The following is a 6000-nucleotide window of genomic DNA, read 5'->3' as shown; positions in this document are numbered from 1 at the left end:
GAGCCGATGAACAACGTAGTCGGTAGTTCAAAGTCTCTCAAATTTTCGAAAGGCTAACCTATCGACAATAGTCCTTTATGGGCTCGTTCCGTACGACGAAATGTGTCGAATGATACACAACAATCCAGGATTCGGCCAAGAAATTCACCAAAATAATTTGGAGAAGCAGGAGCCGATGTTTGCGCGTCCGCACTACTCGGCGCCCCGTGGCGTTCCCTCACTACGCTGCCTAATTTCATTTCTAAATTTTTACCTACACGGACCTGGTCTGGCTCCCTCACCGAACTGTCCCTCTTGCGGGGAGCATGAAACCATTGATAATTTTCTCATTGATTGTCAAAAGTATTCTGAATTGCGAAAAAGAACATTAGAAATGCCGTTCCGGCTTCTTATATTAGATATAAATGTTCAAAATTTACTATCTTTGGGGGCTTCGACACATCGGCACAGCGACAGGAAGTTTGGCGATGCCATCCAGGATTTTATTGCAGGGTGAGAAAGATTTGGATTATAAAATCAAAGCTTAAGGTTTTGTTATAATTCTACAAAATCCATTATAATAACTGTATCTTTGTTTTCTTTTATTTATACATTCTATTTAAATCATCAGCTAGAATCTACCTATTACTTACCATACACCTATTCACCAATTTCGTTTACAGTTATGTTATAATTATTTTTTCTTATTGTTATATGGTACTTAATGCCCAGTTCTTGGCGAATCCGCCAGAGCGGGTACGTGCCACTAACGTCCAGGGCTCTACGTCTCGTAAATGGCTGAAGGCGCGCAGCTTTCGCCGGTATGCTTTACATTTGGCGCAGTCGGTGGCAGCAACCAGAAGATGTGGGCAACCTTCAACCTCACACGGCGAGATGACCATCCACTGATCGCAGGCTGCGAACTGGCCGGTGAGAACTTCGTTGCTGCCTCGAAAGAGGTGGCTGACCTTGTTCGGCCATCGCCGCCAATGCCAAACAGCCGATAAGCGAAGTCATCACTGCAGGCACTGCGAAGACCAACATACCACTCTCGGATTTTGAAACCTGGAACAAACAAAACTTCGATAAGGAGAATGTTCCAAACTATATGATGATGCAAGCGCAGAAACGTCAAGCTTGTCAGACGCGTTAACCCGGTTAGCTCAGTTGCAAAAGCAAGTACTGGAGCAGCAACAAGCGTTACTGACGGTACTTGTATCGAACAGGGCTAATAGCATAGCAGAAAGCCCGGACATGCTCGACAGTGAATGAATGAATGAATGAACGTTTGATGTTTAATGGCGCAAGGGCCAAGTATGGCCAAAGAGCGCCATGTTCTAGGTGATGAGTTCGCAGGGTAATTATGAGTTCTATGAAATTGGTGTGACGTGGCTGTAAAGGGGCCTTAAAAATAGTCGCGCTAAAGTGCGTAAAATCTGTGTAATAAGATTACGCCGATGACGTATAACGTGCACTATGAACATTAAGATGCATTTAAATAGAATGACACGATGTGTAAAAACACATCAGGTTATAAGATATACTAGAGCACTACTGCCTCTTTAGAGTCCTTGAAACACAAGGGCCTGGAGGCATGTGCTATGCAAAACAATTATCGCAGCGGCATCCTCTGGAGCGAGGATGCTCTACGAATTCAATGGGCTTATAACATGTAGAACGACATCATTTAAGAAGTTGAGGACTGCCTTGGTGTTAAAAAGCGGTTCCTTACCAAGAAACATAGCCGGGTGTAGAGGGATGTAATAACGATATGCAAGCGGAAAATGTTTCTTTCTCTCGGTTTCGGCTTCCCGACACTCCAGGAGCACATGGAGGACGGTGTTAGGGTTGGCGTCTGACACCACGTGGCGACAGGTCATTCACCCTACCCCTGAGCCGGAGCCCACAGGCGACCTCATCCCCTTCCCCCCCCTCTCATGGTAGTGGCATCGTGTGTGCTTACCTCATCCTATTCACCTTCTCTTGGCCGGACCCCACAGCGCCGGAGAGGTCATTCACCCGACCTTCTCCCCGGATTCGTCGAAAAGAGGATCGACTTCTCTTTCCCGTCCTCGGTATTGCAGGAGGAAGGGCCCTCTCTCCGTGCCTGTCAGGTGTCATTCGACGGAAGCAAGATCCCGCCCACACTTGTAGAGAGCCTATTTAAGGGGCTCCGAAATGTACTTTGAGATGCTTCATACTTGATACTTCTTACTTCATGCTCTTCTTATTTTCTTTCAACTACCTTTGAATAAACAGTGTAAGTTTCGCACTAGCAAATCGTCTCGCCCCTGCTTGGTCGCCATGATCTACCGGATGCCTGCAGCCCGCCGACAACGCCACGCTACCCAATAAGTGATGTCGGTCGAGCTTCGATAGGCAGGCGCCGCTACTTCTCGGCAGCAGTACGGTACGCTACCCTGGAGTACGCAACAACGGTCAGCCTCTCACCGCATCTACCACAGGTTGAAGGTTCAGTTCCAGTAAGTAGAAAATGATGGGTCCCAAATGTTTGTCCTATTCTGAGGCGACAGGATAGGACATCTGTTCGCCGAGATTTCGTTGGGGAGGGCCAAAAACCTAACTGTGGCTTTATAAAATGCAGTTGATTATTTCTGCGTCCCACATGCGTTGCCAGTGGTTTCACAGTTTTTTTCCTTTGTAAGGTTTCTGATCTCTGAGAGGCACCAAAGCAGTATTATTAACAGCAGGGGGTGCAATTGGCGTAGCCATCTGGTCTGCCAGAAGGCTACCTTCGATTCCCCTGTGGCCAGGTACCCAGCATATGAGGATATGCTGGTTAGACAGATAAGCTTCGCACAGCTCGGAATAGACCTCAGTGAGTACAGGATTTTTATGTTTGTAGGGTGATATTAAGGCCTTCACCATACTTAGGGAGTCTGTATATATAACGGCTTTTTGGAGTTCTCATTTCTTTATATGCTTTACAGCCGACAATATAGCGTAGGCCTGTGCCGTAAAGATACTTGTTTCTGGATGCAGTACATCGGATTCCGAAAAAGATGGTCCAACGGCTGCATACGACACTCCGGCATGTGACTCGGAAGCGTCTGTGTAGAGCTCTGTGCATGAGTGCTTGTACTGAAGTTGTAGGAAATGCATTCGAATTTCGACCTCTGGAGCATGCTTTGAAACTTTTAGGAAGGATACGTCACATTCTATCACCTGCCAGTCCCAAGGAGGTAATAGCTTGGTTAGGCGCATTAAGCGATGCTCCAGGAGTGGGACATCCATTTCATCGCTAAGCTCCTTCACACGCAGCGAGAAAGGCTGTCTTATAGACGGACGATTGCGGAAAACTGTAGCACACGTCATATCGGTAACGGTATTAAAACATGGGTGTTCAGGATTAGAGTGCACTTTAAGGAAATATGTAAAACTGATGTATGATCTCTGCAAGTGGAGCGGCCACTCATTCGATTCGGCATATAAGCTTTCAATCGGGCTTGTTCTGAAAGCGCCAGTGGCTAAGCGGATACCTACATGATGGACAGGATCCAGCATTCTTAGCGCGCTCGGGGCGGCAGAGTTGTACACTACGGCCCCATAATCCAATCGTGACCGAATTAAGCTCTTCTAGAGATTCATGAGACACTTTCTGTCACTACCCCCGTAGTCTGAGATAGAAGTTTCATTAGGTTCATTGTTTTTAGCCATCTTTCTTTGAGATATTTGATGTGTGGAATGAAAGTGAGTCTATCGTCAAATATAATACCTAGGAATTTGTGCGCTTTGTTGATAAGTATTTGTTGTCCACACAATTCTAAGCAAGGATCCGGGACCAGGCCTCTCTTTCGTGTAAAAAGAACACAAGAACTTTTGTTAGGATTGATTTTAAATCCATTTGTATCTGCCCATTTTGATACTTTGTTCAAGCCATGCTGTACCTGTCTCTCGCACACTGCGAGGTTACGGGATTTAAAAGCTATTTGAATGTCGTCCAAATAGACAGAATAAAAAATGGCCGGTGGTAATGAATCACGAAGCGTGTTCATCTTCACGATAAAGAGCGTGCAGCTAAGCACGCCTCCCTGGGGTACACCAGTTTCTTGTGTAAAAGGACGTGGAAGTACATTGCCGACTTTTACCCTGAATGTAAGATTGGACAAATAGCTTTCTATTAGGTTTAGCATATTACCATGAATGCTCATTTCTGACAAGTCTCTCAAGATTCCGTAGCGCCACGTTGTGTCGTATGCCTTCTCCATATCGAGGAATATGGATAGGAAAAACTGTTTGTGTACAAATGCGTCACGGATGTTTCCTTCAATACGTACAAGATGATCAGTTGTGGAGCGTCCCTTTCTGAAGCCACACTCATAGGGATAAATCATTTTGTTCTGTTCAAGGAAATGAATGAGTCGCCGATTAATCATTTTTTCCAAATACCTTACAAAGGAAACTTGTGAGGGCTATCGTGCGGTAACTTGCCACTGAGGAAGGCTCTTTGCCTTGTTTCAAAACAGGGACCACAATGGCTTCTTTTCATGCGGTTGGGAGGTATCCTACAGCCCAAATAGTGTTTAAAAATGCGAGTAGTGTAACTTGCGTGTCATTGTGTAGGTTTTTGATCATTTCATACATTATTCTGTCAGTCCCGGTGCAGAGCTCTTGCATGCGCTCAAGGCAGCTTTCAACTCGGCAATACTAAAAGAACGGTTATATGATTCATTCCGACGACATTTTCTGATGAAAGGCTTACATTCTTCTATTTGTTTGTATTTGAGAAAGGATTGTGAATAATTTGTTGAACTTGACACGCTCTCAAAAAGCTCCCCAAGTTATTCTGCCTGGTCTTGCAGTGTATCGCCCTGTGTATTTACCAAAGGGAGTGAATATGTTTGCCGCCCTCTTATCCTATTAACCCTGTTCCAGACTTTGGCCTCACATGTAAACGAGTTGATACTCGATAAAAACTTCTGCTAACTTTCTCTTCTGGCCTGTCGGCGGGTTCGCCTGCCTTGGGACTTTACTTTCTTAAAGTTGATAAGATTCTCTGCAGCGGGAGAAGCGCGTAGCAGCCCCCTCGCCTTGTTCTGTTTCTTACGGGCGATCCTACATTCGCTGTTTCACCACGACACACGCCGTTTGCATGCCAAACCACTTACTTCGGATATGCATTTTGATGCGGCATCTATTATGAATGCTATAAGATACTCCACAGCAGCATCAATTTCTAAAGAAGACATGTCAGCCCATGAGATGCTAGTGAGAGTTCGAAATTTCTCCCAGTCGGCTGTATCTATCTTCCAGCTAGGAGCTCGTGGAGGATATTCGTTTTCTTTAGATGTTCTTAGCAGTATGAGGAAGTGGTCGCTCCTGCAAGGATTGTTCGTAACTTCCGATTCGAGTTCGGGCAGTATAGACGGGGAAACTATACTAAGATCTATTGAAGAAAAGGTTCTGTTTGCTAGAGAGTAATATGTGGCGGCCTGTCCGGGGTTTGATTGTTGTATTCATATAGGAGGTTGTGGCCAAGTACTGCACCAGGCCATTGGAATCTGAACCTGGCAACGTTTAACGTTAGAACGCTATCTAGTGAGGCGAGTCTAGCAGTGTTATTGGAGGAATTAGAGGGTAGTAAATGGGATATAATAGGGCTCAGTGAGGTTAGGAGGACAAAAGAAGCATATACAGTGCTAAAAAGCGGGCATGTACTGTGTTACAGGGGCTTAGCGGAGAGACGAGAACTAGGAGTCGGATTCCTGATTAATAAGGAAATAGCTGGGAACATACAGGAATTCTATAGCATTAACGAGAGGGTGGCAGGTCTTGTTGTGAAACTTAATAAGAGGTACAAATTGAAGGTGGTACAAGTCTATGCCCCTACATGCAGTCATGATGACCAGGAAGTCGAAAGCTTTTATGAAGACGTGGAATCGGCGATGGGTAAAGTCAAAACAAAATACACTATACTGATGGGCGACTTCAATGCCAGGGTAGGCAAGAAGCAGGCTGGAGACAAGTCAGTGGGGGAATATGGCATAGGCTCTAGGAATA

At 45.4% G+C, this 6000-nt stretch overlaps 1 long non-coding RNA gene across 1 annotated transcript in view; it reads right to left on the bottom strand.

Moving 5' to 3' along the window:
- Nucleotides 1-474: 474 nt before the first annotated feature.
- LOC142584470 (uncharacterized) overlaps nt 475-6000 on the bottom strand; it is a 60993-nt gene continuing 55467 nt past the window's right edge. Inside the window, exon 3 of the long non-coding RNA XR_012828798.1 lies at nt 475-1044. This is a non-coding gene — a long non-coding RNA (uncharacterized LOC142584470). The remainder of the gene's footprint in view (nt 1045-6000) is intronic.

This window comes from Dermacentor variabilis, chromosome 6 (assembly GCF_050947875.1).
Source record: "Dermacentor variabilis isolate Ectoservices chromosome 6, ASM5094787v1, whole genome shotgun sequence".
Classification (NCBI taxonomy): domain Eukaryota; kingdom Metazoa; phylum Arthropoda; class Arachnida; order Ixodida; family Ixodidae; genus Dermacentor; species Dermacentor variabilis.
This window is presented reverse-complemented; position numbering and strand designations above follow the sequence as displayed.